A 16,663-nucleotide genomic window follows, 5' to 3' on the forward strand; every position below is an offset into this window, starting at 1 on the left:
AAAAATATTTAGTAGAAAATAAATCATTGGTTCTCCTTTAACACTATAGGCATAGAAATCATAATAAATATCAGTGTTCAAAAATATCATGAATCTATTAACAAATTGGAAACATCTGATTTTTATGAATAAATTCAATTCATTTCCCATAATAATTTGCTGCTGAGTCAGAACCCTCAAAAATCCTGAAAATCTATTATAATTGAGGGTGGTGTTGAGATGGGGAGGGGCTGATTTAAAGTCGGCCAATCTAATTTGAAACTTGGCTTTGTTTTACTGGACTGTTGGTTAGATTATTCATTTGATAACATTTCACAGCAGAGAATTATGGAAAATTAAATAAAATATCATTGCTGGTGGGCTCTTCTATGGTCCAACCAAATGTGATAATTATGAACCAAACAAACAAAATTAAGTCTTGAATTCTGTTTAACTCAGGGTTATTATTAGAAACAGCTAACATGTTTATCTCATAGCTGTGCCTTACTCTCAACTTTTTCCAGCCATTTAATCAGCACATGTCCTCATGTCCTTAGTAGGGTAAATGAGTCTATAAAGATTAATATGTAAGGAAACACAATAGATAGAGTGCTCGATTGGAAATCAGGAAGACTGCCTATAATATTAGTTATAGGACCAGAGTCAAGTCAGTTAACGTCTTTCAGTCTGGGTTGTCCCATTTGTAAGCTGAGGATAAAACTCGGACTTACCACACAGAATTGTTGGGAGGATCAAATGTGATAACATATATAGCATTTGCCAACTTTCAAGTAATAAATAAATGCTATGAGATGGTGTGGTTATTGTTATTATTATTATGTTATTGCTATGGTCTCTAAACACTCCTCTCTTGGCTCTGATTCCAAAGCACCAGATTTCACCATCATGTTATTGCTGGCCTTAAAACACTGGAACTGCCCCTCACCAGTTTTAGCCTTCCCACCCTAGCACAGTCCTCTGTCCTGGTAACTCCCATATCGGTAAGTTCCTCCTGGAAGCTTTATTTGGAGGAGGGGCTCAGAGCAGTCTTCTGTCCTTGCTCTCCAGACTCTGCTTCTTACTCTCTAGACAGCCACCATGGAAACTTCCCCTCAGTTATTCAGATCCCTTTTATGTATTCTTCTCCCATGAACATGTAAGCTTCTTGACATCTGAGAGCATCTTTAGTTTTGCTTATGCTGCATCCTCCATTCTTAGCACAGTGCCTGAAACACCGTGTTTGGTACATGCTTGATGACTGATTGACTATATACATAAGATTAGATACTGCCATAAAAGACTTGATGATTGCTATGCTCCAACACCCAAGGATGAAAGCATGCTAAATCACATGGAACCAACCACTGGGCTTTGGTTCCTGCCTCAGTGAACGTAAAACATAAATTAGGAGTAAGACATGCAATACTGCATGAGATTATATGGGATTTTTTTCTTTTTTTTTCAAACCATTGCAGCAGTCTGAAAGGAATTTTGATCCTCAAATTCCCTGTATGTCTGAGCTGGCTAGGAAAGAGGGTTACATCTAGCTCTTGGTAGATCAAACTCTCTAAATGTTTGTGCTCTTGATTTTAAATTCTCTCAATTCCTAAAATATCATAATTTGTGTCTTCTTTATTTTATAAAAACATTTATTAAAGTTTTAAAATTAAATTAATCTTTCCTTGTGTATTAAAATTATAAAGTTAGGAAAGCAAAAAACATGCATCTTCCCAATGATGAAACATTATTTCTAATTTTACTGAGATAGAAAGCTACTATTATATAAGATGATGTGTAGTCAAGCCAAGCAATGGAATTTTAAATGTCATTAGTTCTGTTAGTAATGGTAGTAACAAATAGATGGAAAAGTAATATGTGTATTGTCATCCCTAGATGATTAAGAATTATGCCCCATGATTTGGGATTTGCAGCTTCACATAATAAGTTATGACAATCAAATATAATATGTAAAAGGTAACACTTATTTCTCCTCTAGAAACTATTACCCAGATCTAAAATATTGTATTTTTATTTTTCCTTCCTTCCTTCCTTCCTTCCTTCCTTCCTTCCTTCCTTCCTTCCTTCCTTCCTTCCTTCCTTCCTTCCTTCCTTCCTCCCTCCCTCCCTCCCTCCCTCCCTCTCTCTCTCTCTCTCTCTCTCTCTCTCTCTCTCTCTCTCTCTCTCTCTCTCTCTCTCTCTCTCTCTCTCTCTCTCTCTCTCTCTCCCCTCTTTCCTCTCTTCCCCTTTCACATTCTCTCTTATAGCACATATTGATTCTAAGGCTTAACAGTGGTAAAGGCTAGGCAAGTGGAGTTTCCTGACTCACTTAGGGTCACACAGTTAAGAAGTGCTTGAGGCCATATATAAACCCAGATCCTCCTGACTCTACACCTGGAACTGCATCTACTAAGTCACCTAGCTCCTCAAGTGGTTTTCTTTCTAAAGAACACTAGAAAATCTTTGTATTGCAATTGCATCTTGTTTTCAAAACAGTCTTTGAAAAAGTTTGGGCAAAAGCTATTCAGGAAAAAAACTTTTCAGATCATAGAATATTTGAAGGATGTTTAGAAGATCACCCTATGTACAATTACTCTGGGGGGCTAAAAATATTTCTTAGCCATATATGGCAATTTATTGTATTTAGATAAGAACGAATGCAAATTTCTTAGTACAATCTTATTCTAAGCATAAAAAAAAATAATGAGAGGTACCATTTCACTTCACTGGGTACTAATCCAAAGGAACCCAGCCAGGACCAACATGGTCATAGTCTCACTTTAGTCAGACCACATTTGGAGAATTGCTTTCTGTTTTTGTCTCTATAATTTAAGAAACACATTGATAAGCCAGAGATTATCCAGACAGGGGCCAATTCTTGAGATGATAACCATAGAGAATCATTTGCAACAACTAGAGAAGTTTAGCTTAAAGAAAAGGTTTATGGGAGATATGGTTGCTATATTCAAATATCTAAAAGACTGTCAATTAGACAACGGAACACACTTGTTTTGTCTAGAACTAGGAGCAATGGACAGAAGTAAAGTCATGTTTGCTATAAGAAAAAAGCCCCACAAAACCCAATAATTATATATATGTAAATTGTACTGATTGCCCCAGAAGGCTGTAATTTTCTCATTACCAAAAGGCCCTAAGCAAAGATTGGAGAAACATTTATCAGTTTTGTTGTGAAATGGATTCTAATTGAAGTTCAGTTTAACCTAAATAGCATCTGAGGTCTCTTCTAATGTTGAGATTTTATAACTCTTTGGAGAGAGGCCTCCTCACCCTAAGCATTTAGTCATTCTCAAACATGAAATACTCATGTCAACTACTTTGGGAAAAATCTGATTTGTCAATTTTGTAGCATTTCCAAAAGTACTATCTTTTACCAATTTTCCAATTATTCCAGAATTGAAACATGCCTATCTTTCATTTTTTTCAAGGAGAGGTAAAATAAACTACAAAGTGCCAGAGTTTCTGAGCTCGGTTCCTTAGAGAAGCCACACTAAGTTTTTAGGAAGCCAACTTGAGTGGTACTGTTTTCCAAGTATCAACATGCCAGAAATAATTTAAATATAGACTAAGCTCTAATATGTATTTTGGGAAAAAATAATTTAAATGTTAAGATATCCTTTTAAGGGATTTATCATTTATATACTTTAAGTTCATATAATAATAGTTTTATTTACAGTGCATGACTTTTGGTAATTTTCCATTTTGACAGAAGCCAGAAAATTTAGGGTGAAAGAAGGTTATAAGGAAGGAAGGAAAATGGATAGAGGAGGGCATGTGAATACTTTATATTGGACACTGTTTATTTTGGACAAGTTATTGACTATTTTACCCAAATACATTTGTTGCTCATGATTATAATCCTTTCATTTATAACAGGGGAAAAAGATATGGTAGCTCCCTTAATAGAGGATAGAACAGTTTTACCTGCTTCCTCTTTCCACTTCCTCTTTTTAAATATTATGGCCATATTTTGAGTTTAAGGATGATACAAAGACAACTATTCTATTTTAGCACTTCACTTTAAGGAAGGAAAAATACCCTTATATATATCTAGGCTAAGAAGGAGGGTATTTCTTAATAAGTTAGACTGTTCTATTTTTAAAGATAAAAGACTCATAAATAAAAGATCTCCAATCTAAAGAATGCTTTCAGTAGAGAGGTTTGTAGAATATTAAAGATGGAAAAGAGGTTAAAATCATCTTTTCTTACTCCATATTTTTTAACTAAATCTGTGACATCATTGGTATAGAGGGTATCTATTGAAGAAACACTCTACCTATAGAGATCTCTACAATTTACAGTCTTATTTAAAAAGTAGACTAGAGCAATAAGAGATTAATTGATTAATTGTCATGCTTAAAGTCACAGTCAATATGTCAGAAGGGGGACTTGAACCTGGATACTTCTGTCTCTAAGACTAGCTCTCTTTACTGTATCATGATGCCTCACCAACCCTCTCATTTTATAGATGAAAGAACCAAGCTCCAGAAGGTAAAATGACTTATACAAGACCTCATAGGCTTATTATTGGCAACACCTAAAATAGAAGTTAAGTTTACTGATACCTATCTCCATAATTCATGTCCTTTCCTCTCTATTATGATTTTAATTAGTGGTGGCTCAGTTGATAGACAGCCATCCCTGGTTATGGGGAGTCCTTGTTTCAAATCTGGCCTCAAACACTTCCATGTTCTGTCACCTTGGGCAGGTCACTTAACCCCAATTGCCCTTATTAATCTTATACCTTGGAACTGAAAGAAGGTAAGAAGTTTTTTGTTTTGTTTTGTTTTTAAAGTTAATAGGGAGAAAGGGGAATTTGCATTTTAATGAATTTAATGAGTTATTGTGATTGAGAGCAGTGAATAAATTGTTATTAGATCCATGAATTAATTCTGCATTTAAAAAGAAATTTTGCTCATTTCCTTACTTAAAATTCTTTCTCACTTCAGTGAACAAATGCCATTTTAAATTATATGATTGTGGAAAATGCCAGTAATAGTTGATAATCAGTTTAATTCTATATTAAAGTACTATCCCCACATTCCTTTAAAAAATTCCTATAATCTTTAAGAAATGTATTCTGAGCAATTTGGTAAATTATGAGGCAAATATGTAACTCATCACATATAGTATGGTTCTAATGAGAAATCTGTATTATAGAGCAAATGTTTTTTAATTGGCTTATTAACTTAGTAAGTTATGAACACTTTCTTTTTATGTCTGTAGACCCCTTAGTAGTCCTGTCCAGAAAGCCAGTAAGAATGGACTTAAAGTTTTTGTAGGGAGGAAAGAGTTGGCAAGTCTGCCAGTTTCAACAAATATTCCCTGCCAATTTAAGCTATTGTTCTCTTATGTGGGCGAAGGCTTCTATAATCCATGTTAAAATACAGAGCAACTTCTCACTCACTTTGTTTTCAAAGATCATTTCTTAGAATTCATTGAGACCAAAATAATAAATCTAACATTGAAAGAATATATATTTTCAAATGAATTTATAATATTTATATGTAAATAAAGTATTTCAGAAATATAAATACATTTAGGTACATTACTTTTTAAAATATGACATAGGACAGATGAAAATCTGGTATAGAAGAAATATGATGGTAATAGCATTGCAAGTATTTTTTCCTTAGAACTAACTTTTTCTTTATATACACAGATTTTCACATTACTTCTTCAGATGGCTACTGCATGGAGACATCTATATCCCAAATTAAGTAAAACTAATGTTCAATTGTCCAAATATATGAGGAAAATAATATATATGTGTGTGTGTGTGTGTGTGTGTGTGTGGAGAGAGAGAGAGAGAGAGAGAGAGAGAGAGAGAGAGAGAGAGAGAGACAGAGACAGAGACAGAAACAGAGACAGAGACAGAGACAGAGAGACAGAGAGGGAGAGGGAGAGACAGAGAATTAAAGGAAATCTACAAGTAATCCCAGATTTTTACTTCAACAAATAATTTGAAATGCCAATCGATATTTTAAAGAAAACCTACAAAGAAAGCTAAATAATTGCTTTGCCTCAGATTGAGTTTTCAGAGAAAAATAAACTCAAAAAGGTTTGAAGAATGCAATTCAAAATTTTATTTTGGCAAAGTCATATATGAGGTGGCCTTGTGATGTGGTAGACAGTGATAAACTTGGAATAAAGAAGCCTGAATTCAAAACCTGCCTCAGATACTAGCTATGCAACTTTGGGCAGGACACTTAACCTCTCTTATTCTTAGTTGCACTATGTATAAAATTAGGATAATAATAGCATCTACCTTACAGAGTGATTGTGAGAATCAAAAGAGATAACTTTTGCACAGTTCCTGGCTGTTCAGTGGAACCTGTCTTAGTCTTGTACTTCTAACAGCATTGAAAAAGAGCTGAGCCAGGTAGAGCAGAGGATCAAGTGAAGCACTTGTACTGAACTAGGAGAAAGGAAAATATGTTTAAATCCCACCTCCCTCACTTGTCCTAACTTGAGCAAATGACTTAACCCTTGTTAGTCTCCATTTCCCCTAAAATGATGGCGATGCTGCTACCTTTAATTCCTACATACTCCACAGGGTTGTGGTCAGGATTGTGGGTGGCTTTCTGGGTCACATACACAGAACCCTGGCTTTTGAAGAGAGAAAAAACAATTAAAAGGGGCAGCTACATGATTTATCAGACTGAGAGCCAGGACTAGAAAAAGGAGGTCCTGGGTTCAAATCAACATCATACAGTTCCCAGCTGTGTGACTCCATTGCCTCACCCTTACCGCTCTTCTACCTTGGAACCAATACACAGTATTGATGCTAAAATAGAAGGTAGGAGTATATTTTTTTAAAAGAAAGAAATACAATTCCAAATAATTTCAATGGATTTGATGAATGACCTTAGAAAGTAATTCAATTTGATAAGCATAGATCTACAAACACAAAGGAAAAAAGCCCAACAATACCTTCATACAATGGAATAGGTGAATGTGAATGTATTAACTGGGCACAAACGTGGAAAAGAATGAGTAATGTCTACAATAGAAATGTCATGCTATTGTGAAAAAGGTTATGATTTTATTTTCATATATTTGAGATATATACTATGCATGTGAGCTGTGTAGTACACTTTTATATATTATAGTAGACCAAGATCTTTCTCAGTACTGTAGGAGGCACAAGAAACATTAAACCAGGTCCCACTAAATAGCTAGGTAATATTTATGTAGCACTTTTATTCATGGTTAACAAAGAACTATACAAAAGTTATCTCATTTGACCCCCACAATCACTCTGTAAGATACATAAGAATCCTAATAATTCAATTGTCTAAAATGATATTGAGAAACTCATCCAAAGAATGTTTAGAAAAACTAAGAGGATTAAACTATTGGAAAATAGATCCTATAAGGGAGAGCTCTGGAGATTATTTCTATGTTGATTCTAATTATACTAGTTTTAGATCCTGGAAAGGAACTTTGAAAATACCTAGCTGAACTCTCTTGATTACAGATGAGGAAAGTAAGACCCCCAAATTCCAAAGTGATTATCTTAGGTCTGTATAGTTAGTAAATGTTACTACTGGAACCAACCAAGGTCCTTCTTCATCTAAAAAATCAACAATTTTATATCATTACCTAAGTATCCTAGTTATTCTTATGGGAAATAAATAACAAATCAGCAAGTAAGACAATGCATTAAAATTTAAATCCCTAAATTTCCAAATATTAATCACCTACATCACCATTCACTCATCTTAACAAGGATGTTTTAAATTCCTAGGAAAATACTCTCACATTACAACAACAAGCTATATTCTAACATCTAAAAATAATGAAATCTGAGTACTGTATTATGAGACCTCCCAAGTGTTTTCAGTCATCAAGTTTTTTCGCTAGTTCTTTTGCAGTCTTAGTTTTCTACCTAACAATTTTATTTGTCTTTTTATAAATTGTATGTACATGGATATCCAGACCCTCACATGTGACCACATTTCTGTAATAGGACTTTCAAAACATATTACTGCATTTCCCACAATCAAGTCCTTCAGTGATATATATATATATATATATAAAAGAATCAGAACTAAAACCATAATTACATATATTTGTGATGTGTGATTTGTCCTTTGTGCTTTGTGATTATTTCAGTTCTTTTAAAAATGCTAACCTTCTGAAGTTAAATATTTATAGTCTATTGCATCATTGTTTCTCCAAATAAGGCAGCTCATACAGGGCAGAACATTTTTCTATCTTTAAAAACAAATTTTATCATATTTATTAAAGTTATCTCAATCTAATAACTTTACTGTGATATGCTAACCTAATATCTAAATGTTTTTATAGAAGTGGTCTCCTTCCAAGCATATTATCTGAAATACTTACTCATGGAAAGAAAATACACTTCAAAATATCTCTTACTCATATATAGCTCAAAGTAGGTGTTAACAATCTGTCACTAAAAGAAGGATTTGCCCTGCTGTAAAACTCCAATGTCCTTTGTAAACTTGTGTCACATTGAGTCCCATTTTATAGTCACACTAAATAAAATATTTTGGCTCTCATCACACTGGATCTTTCTAGTCACAAGTTATACACCTAGGGAATTTCCTTTTAACTTTTTCAAAGGATTGAAAAGCTATACTTGGCAGTGTACTGTTCCATGCAGTTCATTCAGGTTTTTCATTTACAATTTCACACAAATTTATGCTTTTAAATAATCTTGCCTGATGAAGATAAACCTTTATACATCATTATAATTAGAAATGTTATAGATTTGAAAGAGTACCATGAAGGACTTGGGAGGGATTTTTGAGTTTTTCCATAAATTTGAGAGGTGAAAATTTAACTCTTTATTAAATATTCGCCAACTAGCAAGTAGGCTAAAATTTGGTTAAGATATGAAACTGTCAATTTTCCTAGCTAAAATTGCTTCAGAATCATGGGGATGGCTGATGAACTGCTCACGTGCTTTAGTGAGCTCCAGGAAGTGCCAAGAGATTTAGAGCAAAGCCCCAAGTACACTACTCTCCCCCTGGCCCCCCCCCCCCCCACCTTGGAGGATTAACAAAGAAACATGAACAAGTGTCACTGAAGAAGGGAATGCTCTGGCCAGCATCAATTCCAAAGGAACTACTCTAAGTCAGTTGTTTGTGCCTCTGTGAAAAACTTTCAACCTGACAGCAACTCTACCCTAATAAATGACAAGATAAATAAAATTATGAAAAAATAACTGGATAAAGCTATCAAAGTCATAATTTCTTAGATTAAAAGAAAAAAGCCAGAAAAATATTGTTCTCTTTTTAAAAACATGTTTAAAGGGCTATGATTTTGACTGCATTACTTAAAATGATAAAAGTTACTCCCAATTTATTCTTAATAAATTTTGACATGGGTAGTAGACATGGTATCTAGGAAGCATTTTTTAAAGTCTCTTCACTTTCAATAAGAATTGTTCTTCCATTTTTAAAGGACTGACTAATTCTTAACTTCCTTTATCAGTTCCCTGCTTTTCATGCTGAATATGTCTATTGTGATGTTTCTTTTAATTATTGAAATATACTGGGATGAGTAAATAAAGTTGGGAATTCTACTTGTTATAAAATTATTAAGAAAGGTTTTAGAAGAATTGATGATGCAGGGTGTTACCCTCCAATCCAGCTAGAATCTAAGGAGCACTTTAGTGAGTATCTACTGTGTAAGGCACTGAGCTTCTCATTAAAAGATAATTTATATAGAAAATATTAAAAGCCAGTATTTCCAGTTGAGGAGACATATCTTATTTGGGGCCATAACTACCTGATTTGTCGTTTCAATTTTACACCTTATGTAATTAATGAAGATTCAGTCTTAAATGAGAAATTGAACCTATTATTTCTTTGTGGAATATATGAATTAACTTTTTATTGTCTCCAAGATTTATTTTCCACTTAAATGATAAAGACAGAGGCAAAGGCAGGCATGTTAATTGTTCAGGTATATAAACTCTTCTCTGAGAATAGTTTATGTATTTGGGGGAATTGCATTTTCTGCTTCTGCTTCTTAGAACACCATTGTCATGCACTAAAGCAATGACATACTGTTTATAATTCCTTCTGATTCTCTTTCCCATAGACCCAAGATTAGGCTTGTATATATACCTGTTCTCAAACCACTTCTGTTAGGCTTGTAGAAATGTGCAAAATATGGATCATTAGATATTTCCTTTCCATAAGTGCCACCCAGTAAATCAAAATAGATGGACAGAGACACATATAAAATATTCCCCTCCCCCTCCCCCCCCAAATGGATCCTGTTCATGCTATTAGGTACATTTTCTTGAAGAACATGGATGAGTCCTAAATTAACTGAACAAGGTTTTACCTAGACAACAATTTTGACTCATTTTGTAGCTTTCTCAGAAGATTGCATGGCCTATGCTAAAGCATTTTGAAGGGTACTTAAAACTCCAGCATGATCTTAATTGAACTTTCTTATTAATTGATTTTCACATACATTTAATATTTAAATTTTTATTTTTATTTTTGGCCTAGTAGCAATGCTGAAAGTATGGTGATATCCTTTGAAATTTGTAATTAATCATAAAATGTGTATGCTAAGTCTTTCTACTTTTAGAAAAAGATATATAATATATTGGTCAAAACTATTTTAGTGGGATAGATTTTCTCTGTGGGACCTTTTTTATTTAAAAAAAAAGCTTTCCCCTCTAATAAAAACTTAAGATTTAAAAATGTTCAAGGAAACATTAAAAAAAGATATTTAACATATATTATAAAGATTTATAATACTGGTAAACATAATATTACCTATATTTCAAACAATATTATAAAATATTTGTCTTGAAGGTCATAAAATAAATACTTTTTGTTTATAACTATCATTGCTTCCTAAATTTTACAAAAAGCTAATATTTACTAAATTCCTCAAAAATCTTAAGTGTTTTGTATAAATGCAGACTTTTTAATAAACGTAAACTGAGTTTAAACGAAAAAGCTTTTACCATTGTAACAGTACAAACAGATAAAAATGTGGATGTATGGTATACTTCTATATCATATATCTAAACCATCTAGTGATGTGAATCTGTTTTTATAGATACAGATAAAATCTATAGATGAAGATTTTTATATAGACCTATAGATCAAGATCTCTCTCTCTCTCTCTCTCTCTCTCTCTCTCTCTCTCTCTCTCTATATATATATATATATATATATATATATGAGTCTATATCAATAAGGGTTTCATATCATAGTTGTGGTAGACAAAATTGTTTTTTTTGTTATGTCCAGCTTATTAGATTTTCAAGGTAGGTTGATATAATTAATGAGAACATAATATTCTTTGACCTAAGAGTCCATTTTAGTTTTTTCATTCCAAGTCCTACTGTTAAATAATTTCTATTACTTTCCTAAATAATAATTAAAACCACACACACACATCCACACACACATTCACACCATTATTACACACACACTCAAAAACAGAAAGGTAAATAAATACAAAAACAATAAATATTACCATTAAGGAAAGAGTTTGCAGGGCAGGTTATAGACATAGATTGTATTCTCGAACTAATTCTATGGATAATTTTTTTTTACTAACCTTCAGAGCCATATGTATATAGATATGATCTATTTCAGGTGTTCTCCCCACTTTTCTAACTTCAGAAGAATAATTAGCCCAAGAAGACAACACTAAAGGGGTGAGATTTCTATGTGGCATGACATACAAAGGACATAAAGTAGCAATGACAACTTGTCTGGGAAAACAGAAACATTCTATGTAGTGTAAGAAGAGTGATATCAGACTTGAGAGAAAGTTTATTTTACTACACAGATTCTTCACTTTTTAATTTCACTTAAAAATTGCTTCTGCTTATATAATAACAGTATGGGAAAGCACTATCACCTTTGCTAAGAGAAGTTTTCACACCAACTTGTAATGGAATAGTTTATCTTAACTGACAGGGAGTTTCTTGGTCTCCTAAACAAAGATTAGATAAAGGACAAAGCTAATGCCTGAAAATCTCTTCAAAATGCATTAACTCAAAACAATTTCCTAGGTAATCAAACTTTTTTTTTTAAGCTTAAGAATGTTGAGAAGATTGTGGACATACTGAGAAAAATGAAATTCAAGATTTTGAACACATTAACGGGTTATAAACATGCCTTTGTTAGTTAATATATATAAAAAAGGTATTGAGGACATTCTTTTCTCAAGAATGACCAATTCTGTCCCAAGCTATTAAAAATGCATTTACTTTTTATAAAATTGACACAATGGTCATTGCATTCCCCAGGAAGCAAATTAGTTTAAGAAAATGAATTAAGTAATAAACACTGAATTGGAATCAGTCATTTAGTTTATTGCCTATGCCACTTTGTTTCCTTCAGAGTTGCTTTTGGGAAGTTTCCAAATAAATCCTAAGAACATTCTTAAAGACTGAATTATGGCCCAAATTTAACTCTTTATCCTTGACTTTTTTTTTTTTTAGCAAAAAAGTAAATCCAATGGACACTCCAAATGAAATTTGTTTTTGATTTTAAATATGGTTAGAGATTTCTTTAGTAAATAATGTGGCAGCAATATGGGATATGTTAATTAAATATAGATTTTTAGTTTTCACTGAAAAGCCTTTAAAATAAATCTTGAAAATAATGATGCAACTCTTAAAATTTTGATATTAAATAAATTTGCTTAAATGAATTTATTACAAAATAGTAAATAATTATTTTAGAACTATGATAATCTTCTACATATACTTTAACATATATGTATACACATACACATATATGTTAACAAAACTCAGGAATAAACTGTTGGGAAAACTACAAAGTAAGTATGGTCTAAAGGTGGCCATATTTGGGCCAGAAATCTGGCTAGTCAAAGGATTAAAAAATATAATTAATGGCAGTTAAAATGTTTACTATTCAATTTTATATCATTTTCTGTCCCTCCAAAATTCACTTAAGTTATTAAATAGTTACAAATTTCTTTGGCCATCTTATTCATTTTAATTTGTATTACTACTTCTTAATATGATAGTACTGATGAGAAATACAATAAAGAAATTCTAGTATCTTCACAAGTGAAAAAATATTGGAAAATAAAAGCAAACTACTTTAGTATATTTTTATTAGTAATTTAAATATTTTAGGGCAAGTGTATTTTGCCTTAAACCATCCATATCATTGCTTTTCCTTAATTTCCCATTTCTTTGTACATACATAAACCTAGTTTAGGAATACATGATTTGACCCTCAATAAGGGATAGCAAGAGGAACAAAAATATTTGAGAAAGTTTAATAATTATCTCAGGTCCACAGTCTTTGATATAATCATGAAAGCTATTGGTTTTTAAAGAAAAAACTTTAAGAGTGTGTGTGTTTGTGTGCGTATTCCAAGTTATTTTAACTCTTGCTTCAGTCTTTAATTCTACAAGATCAGTACTGTTTGCTTCTTTTTATGGTTATTTTTGGAGGTCAAATTTATAAATCATTTCAATTTATAAATACTTAGGGTTAATGATATATAAATACTTCCCCCCCCCAAAAAAAAAATTAACTAGGTATTTGGTACACTTTGGTCCATGTCTTCAGTCTTTAATGTTATGATGTGAAATAATTGATTCAACACAGATTCCTAAAGAGAAAGCTCTAATCTTTAAGTCCCATTATAAATAAAGTTATATTAACATTTATTCTAAGCACAACCAATACTAATATAGATATGAGTTCAACAATGCTCTTCTTAATACCCATGCCAGACTTCCAATGGCTCCTTTCAAAAGTAACCAAAAGTCCCCCTTTCCTTTTATTTTTATATCTAATGGTTAAAGATTAATATAAATAATGTACAAATTAAGATTAAGAGAATTATCTTGATGCACTCTTGTGAAAAATTATTTAGAAGCTTCTGAGGTATTGAATATTCAGGGCAAGACTGTCAGGGAATTATACCAAATGAGAAAGTAGTTCCTTGTTATATGCTGTTATGGGTGATTAAGTCCAGGATGCTCATAAAGGAAACATTTAAAAAAAAAAGATAATTTCATTAAAATCAAAACCTATCTTGACCAAAACAAAGGGAGGAGTCATCTTCAACGTCAATCAAGCACAACTTTGATATCCAACCACCCCAAAATAATTATATTTAACAGTCTATCTGTTCTCTGTACCTACAAATTATATTTGGTTAGTTATTGAATTATTTAATTGACTAGGACAGTGTCTTGCCAGAAGGATTATTTTTTTATTTTTTCCTATCATTTTCTGAAAAATAAATTTCACCACAAGCATCAGGAAATATATAGATCTAGTAGTTATTTTCTATGTACTTAAATGCTTAATGATTCATGGTGCCCTTCCTTTTTCATATTTATATATTGTTTCTCTAGATATCCCCATGCCTCCAATTCCCTCAGCTCTCTTTAAAAACACATTTACAGAAAAATAATTAAGTCAGCAGACTATAAGTAGCACAATAGGAGGAAATACTGTGTCCCTTTATGAAGTAGCATTAAAGGTTAAAATGTACATGTCTTTGGAACTTCAGCTATATTCTCTCCTGGCCCCTTTTCCAGTCTTCAAATAGTATCTTTCCAGCTAGAATCTCACTCCATAATCCACTCTAATGTAAATACTTGGAATTTTGTGAAGGGATAGTTTGAAAACACACAAAAATGAAAACAACATTGCAATTGATCAAGAAGATATGTGTGAACTGAGGTGGACTACAAGTAAGAACCCAAGTGTGATTAATAGAAACCTAATGCTTTTTACCCTTAATAGCCTGTTCAATAACAGTGCCAGTGAGGCTAGGAAACCTCAGGAGTAGAGAGCTGGTGAAGTTTTTCATTTATTCTTCTTCCTCTTCCCTAACAGTTCCATTTGTACTGAGAGAGTTTAGAGACCTTTTTTTTTCTGAAACAATTGCTGTAATGTTTTCCAGCTGGCAAGAATAAAACTTTTTTAATATTAGGTCTATAAGAAAGTGCAGCATCCCCCCATAGCCAGTTTTGCTTATCTATTCCCCCCAGAGTTCCTTTCAAGTCATTCAACTTTAACTTTTTTGCTTCTAAACAAATCTGGAATACCAGTCTAAATGATAGTAGTAGTTAGTAGTTAACAAGATTCCTACTGTTCCTGTGCATTCTAACTCTATCTAGCATACACAAATAAATGAGAATGTTTCCAGCTTCTCCCAATGTCATTAACCAAAGCCCACGAAACAACCTCAAGTCAAATGACAGTATCCTTTACAACACTTAGACAGGCTTTAATATGTACTCACCCAGCACAGCTCCTGAGGAATTTTTTTGCAAAATAGTCTTAGATGCAATTTGATTTTTCTGAGATTCTGCAGAAGAGGTTCTCCCCCTCAGGCAAGGTGGGGGGAACAGCAAAATCCTTGCAATTTGATCCTGCAAGCTGGGTGTAATCCAGTTATCAGAGCCTGGTGATCTTAATGGAAGAGGTTACACTGCTCTACTGTGGAGAGAGGGCTTGTTCTGAGTAGAATTGGAAGTGTTGTCAGATTGTAAGTGATCAGCAGCAGAAGGGAAACATCAGAGCTTCCTGTTACATCACTCTGACCCCGCCTGCATTTAGTGTTAGATTACTTTCTTGCTCAAATAGCACACCCCAGGAAAGCTGTGCTCCTCTCTTCTTAGACAGGAGTAAGAAGCAGCCTGAGCAGAAACAGTTCCCAAGTCATGAATGCATTGTTACCAGCAATCACTGGCTGGCTCGCACCTTCCCTGTGTTCTGTTGGGACTTGTCAAGCAGATACATCAGTCACTTGAATGAAGTTGATCTGTTCCAAGGAGCTGAATTAGGCACGTGGGTTGGGGTGCCTATCGATATGAAGACTCACAATGAGACACATAACACTAAAGAGTTACCAGAAGGGGGAGGAAACACGCCAGTGCATAGCCCAGATTTTACTCAGGAGGGAACAATGGGCTAGATTAGTTGCATTCCCCTATACTAATTCTGAAATCTGACTCCAGGTCCCTATGAATTCTGATAATGCAGGCATGTCCCAGATCCTGCTTGACAGACTCAGAGAAATGCTGCCTGTAAGATCTTCCCTTTGAAACATAGTATACGTTTATGACTCATTTAAATGATACTAGATTTAAATAAATGAGAGGCAGGCACTTTGCAAATAGGATACTCTCTTTCCTTCTCAAAAATCTAAATGAATTTATCAGTCAGTTCACAAGCAGATACTGAGCACTCACAGGTGTCGGGGCAGCGCCCTCGCTACTTAAGATGTACACTAACGACAGACTCAGACTTTGTGTCGACAAGCTACAAATGGCTTACATTCTGTACAGTTCAAGCCTACATGGACATTTTTAGCGAGAGAAAATGTGAAGGAAGGCCAGGGGGACTGGAACTAAAATCTGTGGTGAATGGTAGTATCCCTGTGGTTTAATTAAGGGCAGTTAGGTGGAGGAGTGGACAGAGTGCTGGGCTTCCTGAGCTCAAATATGGTCTCAGCTGTATGACCCTAAGCAAGTCACATATCCTTGTATGCCTCAGTTTCCTCATCTGTAAAAAGAGCTAGAAAAGGAAGTGACAAACCACTCCAGTATCTTTTTTTTTTTTTTAAATAAAAACTCTTACCTTCCATCTTGGAGTCAATACTGTGTATTGGCTCCAAGGCAGAAGAGTGGTAAGGGCTAGGCAATGGGGGT

The 16,663-nt window shown here is 33.5% G+C and overlaps 1 protein-coding gene across 3 annotated transcripts in view; it reads right to left on the reverse strand.

Annotated features, from left to right (window-relative positions):
• The window catches only part of CALCRL (calcitonin receptor like receptor), a 117,846-nt gene extending 102,015 nt beyond the window's left edge, over positions 1-15,831 (reverse strand). For 2 of the 3 annotated variants that reach the window (XM_007494486.3, XM_056794108.1), the window contains exon 1: positions 15,253-15,831. The gene's annotated coding sequence lies outside the window, so the exon portion shown is untranslated. The remainder of the gene's footprint in view (positions 1-15,252) is intronic. The other variant, XM_016433736.2, reaches the window with a different exon arrangement.
• Between the last annotated feature and the right edge of the window lie 832 nt (positions 15,832-16,663).

The sequence above is a fragment of the Monodelphis domestica genome, chromosome 4 (assembly GCF_027887165.1).
Source record: "Monodelphis domestica isolate mMonDom1 chromosome 4, mMonDom1.pri, whole genome shotgun sequence".
Classification (NCBI taxonomy): Eukaryota; Metazoa; Chordata; class Mammalia; order Didelphimorphia; family Didelphidae; genus Monodelphis; species Monodelphis domestica.